Raw genomic sequence first — 14999 nt, 5'->3', positions numbered from 1 at the left:
TTACACACAGATAAATTTACTAGCTTAGAACAAAACACAGAGTAGATGCTGGTGTGTACCGCCCAGATTCTAGATCAGTTAGGCCTGAGGCATTCATTTTCCCCAGTTGCTGGGTGACCCTCAGCTGAGCTGCCGTCATGAATTACCTTCAATCAAAGAAAATCAACAGGTTTCACACTCCCACTGATAGCATGTGGTCCCTCAAGGTCCAACTTTTAAAAGTCATCCCAGATCCGCAGTGCCTCAGTGAGTCAGCTGAGAAGTTTATCTTGCCTGCATTGTCGCTTTGCCTTCTGACCAGTCCACCTTCCTTTGCATTCAAATCTCTGCCTAGGAGTCTTTTCCCTGCGGAATCCCACCAAAGACAATGGGCAATTTTTATGGATCCTTTCTATCTGGATATATAACTTCATAGCCATTATGGCATTGCTTTTGTCTAATATTTACTTTATATAATAACCATTTCCAGATTCTTGGGTGGACATATAAACTGAGGTTACTATGCTTGTTCATTGATTTATATTTATTTAGTTGTCCAGCACAAAGGCATTGTAAGCTTCTCGAGGGCAGAATTCATAAGTACTATAAGCCTGATCTATACGAAAGACAGCACACTGATGTGATATCATCTCTTTTTCCAACAGTTGAATTTATTGTCCTGTTACTAACATAATGTCCTTCTCTATAAGTTTTTATTGTATATCAACAGCTTTCCCTCATAGGACTAATTACTTTTACTTGGGTTGTTTTTTGTTTTTTTTTCCTTGAGATCATGAAGTGAGATACTTAGGTTTTTTCCTCAAGTAATACACTGATGATAAATAAATAGTATAAATATATATTTTTTCCTCTACAGAACTGATATTTGTTATTAAAAATGGAAAATTTAAACATGTTTAGAGAAAAGAGGTTCCCATACCTATTTATGTTCCAAACAAAAGAATAGAAAAAAGTCCAATCAATGATAACACTGAGGCTCAGTAAGCCATATTTGGGAAGTGATGGTGAGGGGTGCGGTTTGTAGTATTTCTGCAGGTGATCCTTATAGGTACTTTCTCTCCTGCCTAGTGGAGAATCAAACTGAAGAAAAGGGCCAAAGGCATTGGATCTGATACTATAAAATACTGCCAGTAGGACTCATGTATTATATAAATCAATTTCCTATTACTTGTCAAGTAACTATTCTATATGATATTACAGAAGATGAGATTAAAAATCATGTTAATTTTTAAAGGATGTATACCCTTTTACAGTTTTGTTCTTTGAATGTTAATATATTACTTATTTTTAAAACAATTTTTTTGGAAATTTGGATATAATCACTATTAATTACCTTCCAAGGAAATTTATATTAAATGGAAAATAATATAATATGCTAAGTAAATTGATCTTAATATAATTCCCCTTAATGCATTACTTTAAAGATATTCTCAAACAACTATAAGGGGATCAGAATAACTCTATTATGAACCATAAAACTTATCAGCTGTCTTGTGTAAATTATGTATAGAGGAGGCATATTTATTTCCTTGTGCTGCTAATACTGCAGCGTGTCCTTGAATGAACACTGACTTCTGAATGCCTCATGTTCTTTTATGATGAATTATGCAGAAGTTCCATACGAGAACTATGCTAAGGTGCTAAAGTTCATGTTGATGAGTTGTTTGTGACTCACTACAGATGCAGTAGACAAATACCTTATTTTTTCCTTTACACATAAATCCAACATTTTTTGTAGAATAAATGCCATCAACGTACAAATGGATAAATTGAAAAGCAACTGCTCAGATAAAATGATTTTCTTAAAAGAAAATAAAAGAAGTATCCATATTTCAAGGGCGCAGCTGGGCAAAATTTCATTAACAGTAATGGAATTTTGATCATAAAAACTAGCACATTGATTTGAACATTTCCCCAAACACGTATATTTTATTTTTAGAAAAGCATTTCTTTCAGAGCAGTGAAAGTTCAGAAAAGTTTGCATTTCTAGTAAATCTGCATTATATATGGTTGTTTCTTTGGTAAAAATAAAATTATAAAAACTCAATAGAGACCACCAAAGTTCTTTCTAATGTTTTATTAAACAGTAAAACACTAAGAAAAGAAATAGTAGGTCTATTTCCCATAAATTTATGTATAATTTTTAAAGTCAGTAAACTATATATTTATTTATCATGATTAATCTTTTATTGTCAAGGAAGATATAATAAAAATTAGAAAAAGTTTATGGGACAAGGCTTTTGTAATTCTGTTTTTTAAAAACTACTAAATAAAACTCAAGGTAGAGAGTGGACACAATTTAATATCCCAAGGTATCAAGTATGGCAAACATTGCTAGTCATTTCTTAATATATGTTCTTCCCCAATTTTATCTGGGCATGTGACTTCCAGGATAATGACTATATTTCCAGACTCTTTTGCAGCTAAATGCAGCAATGTAACTACATAATGTAAGTTATGGACAATGGAATCTAAGGCAAAGTATTATGTGGCACCTTATGAATAAACGGGATTTAAACTCTTTCTCTTTCCTACTTATTCCTTCCTCCATGCTAAAGTTAAAATAAAAGATGTTTCCATCTAGAATGATGGTACTGAGACCAGAAAAATTCTAGAGAACAGTATTTTTAAATGCCTAGGAAGGAGTAATCTTAAGTGTTTATGAAACACCATATGTTATTTTATTGTGTTGTATTGCATTGTGTTATATTGTAATTTATCATTAAATAAAACACATATATGCTGGATATTCATGCCCTAAAACATAAAAGTATTTTAATTTTGTGTTTTTTCTTTCCAAGTTTGAAATTTAAATAAATACATTTGAGGAAAAATGGGCAATGCAGAACAGAGCTATGCAGGAAGAAGCAACCATAACAGGTAATTCCAGTATCTTTTATTTTCAGGTAGAATTTTCTAAATATGACAGCAAAGAAGATAAAAGTCAGATAATTAATCTTATATGCATGCATTTATTTTTTTTTTTAACTTTTTAAATAAATGAAATCAGCTTCTATTTGACTCTGAACTGTATGGTAAATGACAATCTGTCCCAAAAAATAGTTGGAGCTGCAATGTGCAATAATGTCATTTCCTATTAAAGTGGACTTTATTAGGTGTGAGTATATTATGTGTGAATAAGTTATTTTAAGTGTTGTGTCCTCACCCCCACTTCACCTCTTCTCATTCTCAGGACTGTACATTAAAGATTATATTTATGTTTTTCTCTCTTTTAGAAAAAAAAAAAAACAAGCAGATAAGTTTTAAACAGTCAAACAAAAACACTGAGATGTTTAGTGCAAAAAAAGTGAATCATCAATGTGAGATTAACAAGTTCAAGTGAAATTGGTAATATGATAGCCTATGAGATTTATCCTGGGTGACATTACTTAGGCATTCAAAATCTCAGTTATATTTAGTAATATTTTTCTTTACATTTAGGGGTTTATATACTTAAATCTTTGTTTCAAATAAAACTAAACTAAATATTGAATCATCAGGAACATGCACAGATGAGCCATTCTACTGGAAATAGAATATAGTGTGTAAATAAATTTGCTTCTGTTTTAGAAAGAAGCACATAGTAATTACATGTATCTTAAGCCCCAGGTAACGGTTAAAATACTTCTCCACAAGGCATCTTGATGTCTTTGACTAGTGGTGATAAACATCTAAATGTTTTCTGGAAAGGATGGTCTAAAAGGGGGGAGGGGTAATGCTAGTCATGTTTCTTGTTGAGTTTATAATTACCATCAACAAATATTTTTTGAGTCCCCTCTGTGCATGGCAGTATGGTAATAATGATCAGCATCACTGACCGCCATCTAGCTGTCCAATGCTAAATTAAGTTTTGCTGATTTATGTTCATTGCTTTATTTGTGCCCTGGCTCATCTGTTCTTACAAGCTGCTCTGTTGTGCTCCTACCAGGAAATTATGTGACAGTACCAACCTGGTGCTAATTTACTGAACTCTGTGCTACCAACAAAACATTTCCCAGCTTATATATACATATATATATCACTGCCCATTATTGTTTTTGTACCTCCCTTTGTCTCTAAGTGAGCACTGCCAAGCCAATAATATATCCAGAGTAATTAAAAAACAAATAAAGCAACTCAACTTTACACTTTTCCATCTGTTGGTCTGTGGTAGTTTATATCCTCTGCGTGTCCTGGTGAAATCTATAAAACTTCCACTTGATTATTAAGTTCAGTCAGCCTAGGATAAAGTAATCCATTGCATTACTACTCAGAGAAGTCTTTTAAAACATAAATTTGAGTAGGTCAATCATGAATTAAAGATTCTTCAATGGATCACAAATATTAAATTCAAATTCTTCCTTTTGTATCTGAATCATTTCTCACTCTTTAGTCTCATTTCCCATCACTCCATTCTTTATACCATACACTTAAGTCATAAAAACCTTGATGTCCCTAGAATCTAAAACACAATGTATATTCTCAATGCACTTGTGTGCATTAGTCCTTCCTTTCAGTATCTTTCTCAATTTCTTTCTTTTTTTTTTTTTGAGGTAGAGTCTCACTTTGTCACCTCACTCACCTAGAGTGCAGTGGCTTCATCATAACTCACTGCAACCTCAAACTCCTGTGTTCAAGTGATCCTCCCGTCTCAGGCTCCCGGGTACCTGGGACTACAGGCATGAGCCACAAAACCTGGCTAATTTTTTCTATTTTTTGTAGAGACCGGGTCTCGCTCACGCTCAGGTTGGTCTTGAACTCCTGAGTTTAAGCAATCCTCCTGCCTTGGTCTCTCAAAGTGCTAGGATTACAGGCATGAGCCACCCCACCAGGCCCCAACTCAATTTCTGTTAAGCTTTCAAAACTTGATCTTTGTCACTCCTCCTATTCAAGTCTTTATTCCAGTTTATGAAAATTACCTCTACTGATGTTCCTATATCATCCAGTGACTGTATATACCTAACATTGACCATACTGTCTTTGGATTTTCTATTTACTTACCTAGCTCCCTGACCAGATTATATGCTTTTTGAAACAAAGATCAAGGTCTTGTGCCTCTTCAGTTGCAAGCTCCATAAACATATGGACTACATTTCTTTATTTATACAACTCAAGAACTTGACAAGATTCGTCTTTCATAATGTAGGCATTCAATAAAAATATTTAAATGTATAAGGAAATTAAAGGATCAACAAATATTCATCTACCAATCAAACTATCATTTATAGTTCTTTTCTTATAGTCTTCCAAAAGCATTACAAATGTTAATTTCTTCTCCTAGTTGTGATCGTGGGTGTATGGTAAATTTTATTAGTGAAGACATTACTTAATATTGATATTTTATGAGGCAATAAACAGCCAATATTCATCAATTTCCACTTCAGAGAGACTTCCTCTCTTGATCTCTGACAACCCAAATGGAGATCAATAAACTGTCTGACATGTCCACTTCTTTGTGGTGAAAATTCAAATGATATTTTTATTAAGCCATCTTGCTATCCCACTCTTTCTAATGTGCAGAAGATTCGGTTACATAAAATTTTTCTGTATTCTAAATTTTCAACTTTTGAAAGTAACTGTATCAAGATTTCTTAAAATCATGGATTTGGGCCGGGCGTGGTGGCTCACGCCTGTAATCCTAGCACTCTGGGAGGCCGAGGTGGGCGGATCGTTTGAGCTCAGGAGTTCGAGACCAGCCTGAGCAAGAGAGAGACCCCATCTCTACTAAAAAAAATAGAAAGAAATTATATGGACAGCTAAAAATATATATAGAAAAAATTAGCCGGGCATAGTGGTGCATGCCTGTAGTCCCAGCTACTCGGGAGGCTGAGGCAGGAGGATCGCTTGAGCCCAGGAGTTTGAGGTTGCTGTGAGCTAGGATGACGCCACGGCACTCACTCTAGCCCGGGCAACAGAGTGAGACTCTGTCTCAAAAAAAAAAAAAAAAAAAAAAATTAAAATTATGGATTTGAAGTTGAAAATAAAGTGACAATCTATTTTCTGTCACAAAGAACTATTCAATATTGTCCAAATTAGATCAAGAAAAGAGAAGACTATAAAGTAATATAATCCTAATATCTATGCTGAGAGAATTCAAAAGAAAACTAATTATTTGACATTTGATATAGGTTGCATATTTAATATGGTGTCTATATGTATGAATGAATAGATAATACATATAATATAAAGATCAACAATATCCAGAAGTTAGTACATGATCTTCTTTTACAAATGTTTTTCTTGACTTAAATGCAACATGATGCAAAACTAGTATGATAAATGGAGTCAAATAATTTTTAATTGTGTCTATTCAATATGTAATGTCTTTGAACATTGGGGCAGCCAATGATTATTTATAGATGTATATATAAAGTTCTGGCATAATCAGAATCCTTAATTAGAATCTATGATTCCTCAATGTGGTCAAATCCCATCTAAAATTAAAGTCAACTTAAAGCAAAGTGGACACACATGTTGATGAGAAAGAGATATGATGATACTATTTGAGCCATTGCACCCAATCATGTCTAAAATTAGCTTCACCCTAAACTTTCCAGACTGATAAACCAATAAATCACTTTTTGTACTGTGGTATAACTAATATATATATATATATATATATATATATATATATATGTGGTGGTTGGTCTTTGCCTTTGGTTCTTGGCACAAGAGCTTCAAAAACCCTTGGAATTTCCTGAGTGATAGGTATGTCTTTTGTTATTCATAATATGCTTCTTTCAACCATGCTTGAGTTTATGCTAATAAGGTGGGTCATGGTGGACTCTTAGTTTCAAGGTAGGGACTGGACAAGCAATCACAGGGTTGAAACTTTTCAGCTCCACTTCGCAACCTCCTGGGAGAAGAGGGGAGCTACATGATTTAGTCAGTTATGCCCAAGTAATGAAGCCTCAGTAAAAACTTTTGAACAATGTGGTTTAGGGAGCTTCCAGATTTGTGAACATATCAAGTGCTTGAAGGGTGGCATGTCTAGAGAGGGCACGAAGCTCTGTGCCACCCACTCCGCAGTACTTTTTATATAAACTTTATTTGGCTCTTCTATTGGCTATTCCTAAGTTGTATGCTTTATAATAAAACTGTAATTGTAGTGCTTTCCTGAATTCTGTGAATCATTCTAACAAATTTTATAACCTGGGGGGAGGGGAGGATCTTGGGAGCCCTTGAATTTTTAGATAGCTGTGCAGAAGTGTGGGTAACTTGAGAATATCCATGACTTTTGGCTGGCAGCTAAATTTGGGGTGGTCTTATAGGATTCAGCCCTAACCTGTGGGTCTGTGCTAACTCTACATGGTTAGTATCAGATTGAATTAAGTTGTAGGACATCCAATTGGTGTCAGAGAATTGGTTTAGAAAACAACATGTATGATTAAGCTATTAGAGTTGGATTTTTATAACTTGGAACTAGAAAGAATCTGACTCTTGCTATTTAATAATTTACTGTTAATTTAAATCAATATGTTTCTTTTTAAATTTTATTTTTGATTATTATGGGTAGATAATAATTGTGTATATTTATGGGTACATGTGATGTTTTGATGCAGAAATAAAATATTTAATGATCAAATCAGGGTAATTGGCTATCTATTACCCCAAGCATTTATACTGGTGTGTTAGGAACATCCCAATTCTACTCTCAGTTATTTAAAAATATATGGTATATTATTGATAACTATAGTCACCTTACTGTGCTAGTGAATACTAGATCTTATTCATATTCTCTAATTACATTTTCGTATCCATTAACCATCCCCACTTTGTCCCCCACTTCCTCACTACTCCTTCCAGTCTCCGGTAACCATCATTCTATTCTCTATGTCCATGTGGTCAAGTTTTGTAATTTTTACCTCCCACGTGTGAGTAAGAACATCTGAAATTTGTCTTTTTGTGCATGACTTATTTTACTTAACCCAATGCCCTCCAGTTTCATACATGTTTTTGTAAATGACAAAATTTAATTCCTTTTTATGGCCAATAATATTACATCCTGTGTATGTAACACATTTTTTTATCTATTGATCTGTTGACACTTAGAGTGATTCTGTAGTGGTATTTTAAAAAATTGTTAAAATATTGGTTTCTCTTTTTAAAAACATTGAGAAAGTCATTGGCAATATCAATGTTTGCTTTATTGAGAAAAATTGCAGCAATCAGTAATGTTTTTTATTGTTGTTTTCTTCCCATTTTTATATTGTCAAAATTTTGTTTGGGAAACTCAAGTAGCACTAGTTTGTGGTGAGGTGGAATATATGTTCAAACTGGCAAATCAAACACAGTGCAGACCCTCAGTTGCTTGGTTTTTGTAGTTAATGATCTACATGCAAAGCATAAGAAAATGCATAAAGTAACTAGGGTACATTATATATAATGAATCAAAGACTATTCAACTAACCTCTCAGGGTTGCAGAGAGTTCCACATGAGATAGTTATTAACAAAGCACTGACTCTATACATGGCACATCCGGACAGGCATCATAATTTTCACTATCCTTACTACACACTTTTGTACTCATCCCTTCTAGTTCCTATTTTCTCTGCTCAAGTTGTTCCTAACTAACCCCAGATCACCTCTTCTGGTGAGATAGAGGGAAACACTGGAAAATGTGGTCTAGAAAGAGACTGACTTTTTATATTAGTCCAACAAGTACACAGGTTGTACTTGTGTGTGTACGTGAATGTTTTAACCCATTGGCTGTGATGAGAGGAACAAATGGAACTGTCTCTCATTAGATTGATTATGTAGCAGTGTGGCATATCAGGGGTCCTGGTGTTTACCTATTTCACCTTACTATCACAACTTTTTTCTGTTTCTACCTTTTGTACTCTGCTCTTCCGCAAAATCACCTTCTTATAATTAATTATTCTTTCTTACATTTCCTCCTCTTTCCTATTTCCTCTTTATGTTTCTTCCAGCATTCCTTTATAAAGTCAGTCCCCTCTTTCTTATCAAGGCCAGGACTTTCTTGCCACTTTTCTAATAATGCTATAGCATTTGAAATATATTTTAATGTGTTTGAATATTATATACAAACCATACATCTGTTGTAAACAGCACAGCTCCCAATATCCCTGGGAGCACAATTGTTTTGTTCTGTTTTTGTTTCTTTAAAAAATTCTATCATATTAAAAGAAAAAACAATCTCATCAATCATGGGAAGTAGATCTGCCTACCTTTGCAGCTGCCTGACAAAAATATCTCTGTGAACATCTTTTATTTGTACCTACTAAGTAAGGAAAAATTCACCATAGGCAAACTTGAAAAGGCTACTTTATTTTTTTCAAGGTTCTTTGCTTTCCAGCCACTGCTTTAGGTGTTCTTTTCCTTTATCCACCTTAAGTGGCCCATGTCCTCTAGATAGTTATTTACATTCAATGACTGAATGATTAAATTCTTTCTGAAAATTATTTTTGTTACCTTAACTCTACATTTAAATCATGAAACTTCTTTATTCCTTGTAGAATAAAAATCCATGGCTCCTTTTCTTTCTACAAGTGGGGCAATCTGGACATTAGTGTTTGTGTCTGGGCAGTAGCTATAGGGTGGCTTACTATACAACTAGACAGAAGGCATCAGGATGGAGGCTCTTCTCTTCAATAGTCCATTGCCTTCTCTGTTCCTGGATAACAATGTGGAAGTTTAACCTTTTAATACAGCCATAAATCAAATCCTACATGCTGATGGATTTTTGAATAAGCCTAAAATACTTTGTGAAATCAAGAGAGGAGAGAGAAGAGGGGAGGGGAGAGAAGGGGAGACGAGAAGAGGAGAGACTTAAGTTCTCCCTGGGTTGGATGTCTTCTATTTGCCTGTTCAGATTCACACTACACACACCTGATTCTTCTCCACCTGTTTCTTCCCTGGGAGGCTTCTGCTTAAGGTAGACAAGTGTATAGCCTTTCCAGGAGATCAGAAAAAGGAAAGAGAGATGGCAGAATCTCACATCCCTGCGGGGTTACATTGAGCTGGCTAGGTCTCACCTCTGAAGATGGCCCTATCTATGCTATTCTTTTTTCTTATGTTGAAAATCATTACCTCCTTTGCATCTTTAGCCTATGGCTTGGTAATAGCTTCCCTGTTACCAACAATGAAGTATGGACTGTCCCTTGTGACTTTCCTATACCCCACCCAATCCTTTGTTAAGAGCCTCTTTGTTAAAATCTGTTCAAATTATCCTAAATCGAGTGTTTCCTGCTGGAGTCCTAACTGATTCATTCCATGTAAAATTATTTATAAGAAAAGGTACTGTAGATATTGGATTTTATAAAGGTTCTCACACTACTATTGGCAGAGGAAATATTTACCCAATGACCTCATTTAGTGATAGTTCTGATGTTTATAAAGGTCATTTGACATAACCTTTATAAACAGAAAATAAAAGCAGACAGAATTTAACATGGACTTAATTATAAGCATATGCCTTGGTAACTGCAAATGTTGGATGTCAAGTTTTTAAAAAATTCTTGAAAAATATGTTAAGTGATTACCTTGTGTAGATTACGAATAACAAAGGGATATGTTGAACTTGCATTAAAATTTCCATTGCCAGCATCACAGACAAATCAAAGAGCGCTGCAATATCTCAAACAACTTAAATAGATATGAAAATCTGCTCTGGAAAAATCATGTTAAATGACTCAACAAGTGGCTTTAATGATGGCAGGACTCTTATGCCAAAGATATAAATGTGAGAACTTTCAATAAAACTTCCATGAAATAAGGGCATACAAATAAAGTACCATTTTTCTATGAATGCATTTTATAAAATATACTAATTTAAGCATATATATTATTAAAATGATATATAAATATTGTAACTTCTAACTATACCAAAGAAGTCCTTAAGAGTTAACTATTCAGTCCTGAATTCATTTGAAAAAATATTTTCCATTGGAAAAATGAAGCTCAATTTACAACTGGTTCCCTTTATATTTACTGATCTGTAGGTTTTTTCATCACCACACTTACTTCCTCCATGAGTTTTAGTCTCATTGCCTAGATTTTTGTCTTAGATGACCTTCTACCACATCCACCACCATCGTTGCTGCCCTCTCTCTGCCTCAGCTTTGGAGTTTCTCTCCAGATGAATGACTCCCTATGCTTTACCACCTCCAACTTGAACCTACATTCTTTCTTTTCTGTTCTCAAGATTACTGGGTAATACTTTTTTTGAATGATATTTTATTTAATATTGAATTTCTTTCTTATCGCAATTCTAAATCTAATGCTTATATTGTATTTAATTTTATAATGAGGCTTCTGAGAAAGTTATGAACACTCACATTTCATGAATCAAGTCTTAACAAACTTGTTAAATTATGACATGTGGTCATAATTATAAAATTACACTTGTATCCCCATGTATATGCACACTGATTGGAGCCTAACTTAGGAAACTAGTCAGTAAAAAAGTAATACTCCATTTTTTTTTATCACAATGTCAGAGTAACATCAGACATCCAAAATAGTAATTATCCTTTACTTTGACTTTGTTTCCCACCTATTTTAATAAAAATGGCTCATTGAAGATTCTGGCTGTTTTTACCACAAAAATAAGAAATAATAAAAATTCTTTCTTTATCTTGTTTTTATATGTATTACAAATGTATTTAAAGAACACAAGGATTGAATATTAACTACATTTCTCATAACCCCTGATGCTGTAACTCAAAGTGTTCTACAGTGAACCACAGAATATTTCCAACATGGCAAATGATCAAGAGGAAGAATGTTTGTATTTTCAGTCCTGATGGCTGTAACAATTTAGCATTGTTCCCCAATTTCCAACTGCAGGATTAAAGGTAAATGAATAAGTGGCAAATTTTAGAAAGGTAGGGAATGACCTCAGAAAATTAAGTAGCATCAAACACACCATTCACATTTCAGCAAATGCTAACCTGGACGTCAAAATAAACTCATTCAAGATGAAAACACATCTCAAAAGATGTGAAGCTGGTGAGAAAATTACTAGACATTTTCAGAACGTGAAAATGCTTGATCAAAGGTTGAACTTCTGATATTAAGTGGAAGGGTATAGGATATAAAAAGGATCTTAAGATAAATTCAACAAAGTTTTCTGAGTATAGCTTTAACAGTGCTTATGATTCATATCTAACGCATAATGACAAGAGTAATTCATGGGAAAATTATACTACTTGAAAGGAAAAGATTTGCACCATACTCCTGATCATTAATAAACAGAAAATATCAGAGCAGATATATCCTAACATAAAAGCATCCAATACAATGCATGAAGCAAAAAAACAACAACACTAGTAATGAAAAACTAAAAGTAAATGTATCCCCAAATTCTTTCAAACAAGCAAACAAAAATGTGATTTAAGAATTAGCATTTGAAAGTGGAAAAAAGAATGTTAGAATCATGAAACATTTATGTCAATCTCAAGTAAATTCATGAACTTCCACATATAAAAATATTCTGGGCTTAGAGATAATTGTGTTACTAACATATGTGTCTTCTGCTCTGTGCATAGTCACACAACATAATAAACAAACTATGTCTATTTTTTTACTGACTTCAGCATTTTTAAAATATAATATTCCACAAAATGCTCTAATATACAGATATATCCTAAATTGTATCTATTTTAGAGCAGGTAATACTCTCTTTTTAGATGGGCAATTTCTAACAAAATTTGTCTGTATTTCATTAAAGCATTTAATAATGTAAAGATAAGTAGGGAAAAATAGGTTATATCATGAAAGTGGAGATAGCATAAGAAAAATTATCATAGAAATTATTTTTATAACAATGAAACTCTTACAATTCTGTTTTCTCTAGGATTGTAATAAAGGTGAAGTGAGATAATGGGTGAAAGGTGCTTGGAAAAGCAACTGTACTTAGTAAGTGCTCAATAAGATTTACCTATTATCATTTGCATTGTTGTTATCAATAAAAAGGATTTGGAGATATCTTTGGCATCAGTTTTTTGTTGCTATTGTTTGCTTTGTGTATGGGCTAGATTATTTTGGGTCAAAAGCATATTCCTGTTCTGACATTTTCTATTTAATTAAGGATCAGGTGTATGGTGTAAACTTGTTCCTTTAAGATGATATAATTTTTCCCATAAATTTAGCTCTTGTCATTCTGCATTAGATATGAATCATAAGCACTATTAAAGCTAAACCCTGAGAAGTTTATTGAGCTTATCTTAAGATACTTTTTATATCCTATACCTTGCATTTAATATCAAAGTTATTGTTAGTAATATTAGTGCCATATTTGCAGCATGTCTTGGGCTGTATTCTTCCTGTACCACTTGAAAACCTTTATCTTTAATTCGTTCATTCAGCAGACACACATTGAATACCTATGGTTTACCAGTTACTGTATTAGGGAATAGTAAGTTTTCTTATACTTTAAGAAGATAAAGAGACATATAAACAAAGACAATACCATATGGTCAACACTATGAGAGAAGCAAGTACAGGGCACCTTAAGAGCACATGAAGGAAAGCCACCCAAATGGGACTGGGATGAGGACAGCTGTGGAAAGGGTGAACAAACCTGGCAGGGAAAGTTTTTCAGATGATGTGAAATGAGCTGTGTGTGATATGATGAACACAGTCTCTCTCTTCTAGTCTTCCCCATCCCATTGGCATCTAGAGCCCTGATATTATTAGACTCAGATAAGTGAGCATTCATCTGGAGTAGATATAGTCAGAGTTCCTGCACAAACACAGATACTCATCAGAAACCTGGGCAGAGAAATTCATTGACTAGAAAGGAGACACAAGGACAATTTAAGCTATTTTGCCTGCTTCATTTCTTTTGGTAGAGCTGCATGCTTATTTTTTAATGGATGTCTAGACATAAATAAGATAAAGTTTATTATAAGAAGAATATAAATACATTTTTAGTACTTTTATTTTGAAAGCTCACAAGATTGAGGCCTATTAAGAGCAGTAGGATGAGAGAAAGGCTTTGATGTCTGGAAGAGGAATGTTCCTGAGAGTTTGATGAAGGAAAAATCTACATAAAGAATATTTTTTTTTCAAACTAATGGATATTATGGTTCAATAGGAAAAATAAAAGTTCTCAATTTATAAAACAATTTCATACACATGAATTTTTTAAAACACATTGAAATAATCTTTGATATTACACTAAAATGTTAAAAATGAACCATATTTCTTTGATTCAAATGTCATACACATTATAGAGGAAACTCATTTATATCAAAGATTTTTACTATATCAATTGCTATGCCTCCGCACTTGATGCCTGCTGTAGTTCTATTTTCTATTCAATATTATCCAATAGCACATAATTTATTAGAAAACTTTTCCTTATGATCAAAATAAGTAATATATAAAAGCAAATCAACACAAATCTGATTATGCTAGCAATTCTGGTGATCTCACTGAGACAGTGGTTATTTATGGCACTAACAGGGTCCTAAATTTTCTTAAATTGGCAAAATTCTCCTTCTATTTCAAACACTGAAACAGGCTGCATATTATATCTGGGACCATTGATTTATAGTCCTTCTTGCATTGCTGCTACTATATGCATTATTATCCCCTTTTTAGTTATAGAAGACTGAAGGTTTTTATCTTTCCCTTGAAGCAACTGAGTCGAGACGGGTTGATTCTATGCATCTCATACCTCTTCTCCCCATTGATGTTGCCTTCACTTTCTCCTGTACCCTAACAATCTTTCATCATTTACTGCAACTGTCTTACTTACCCTTTCCTTCTAAATGGAGGGTGGGCAATTTATTTCTATAAACATACAAACATATAAGGAAGTGCTACAATAGAAAGTTATTTGTCACATAATATGAAGATCTGCGTTTCAGTAATGTATTAACTCTTTATTCATAGGTAATCCTTTTAATCACACTCTTCCTCTATGAAGCTACTATCTTACAACATTGAATAAAGGACAATTCTTTGAATTACAAGTGAAATTGCTTCGTACCAGGTAAGTATAGGATGCTATTTGTAGTACTTCTGGCAGTCATCTTAATGTGGTGGCATA

The 14999-nt window shown here is 33.5% G+C and overlaps 1 protein-coding gene across 1 annotated transcript in view; it reads right to left on the bottom strand.

The window, feature by feature from the left end:
- Positions 1-14999, bottom strand: part of CADM2 (cell adhesion molecule 2) — a 294110-nt gene that overhangs the window by 260109 nt on the left and 19002 nt on the right. The window lies entirely within an intron of this gene.

The sequence above is a fragment of the Eulemur rufifrons genome, chromosome 7 (genome assembly GCF_041146395.1).
Source record: "Eulemur rufifrons isolate Redbay chromosome 7, OSU_ERuf_1, whole genome shotgun sequence".
Lineage (NCBI taxonomy): Eukaryota > Metazoa > Chordata > Mammalia > Primates > Lemuridae > Eulemur > Eulemur rufifrons.
This window is presented reverse-complemented; position numbering and strand designations above follow the sequence as displayed.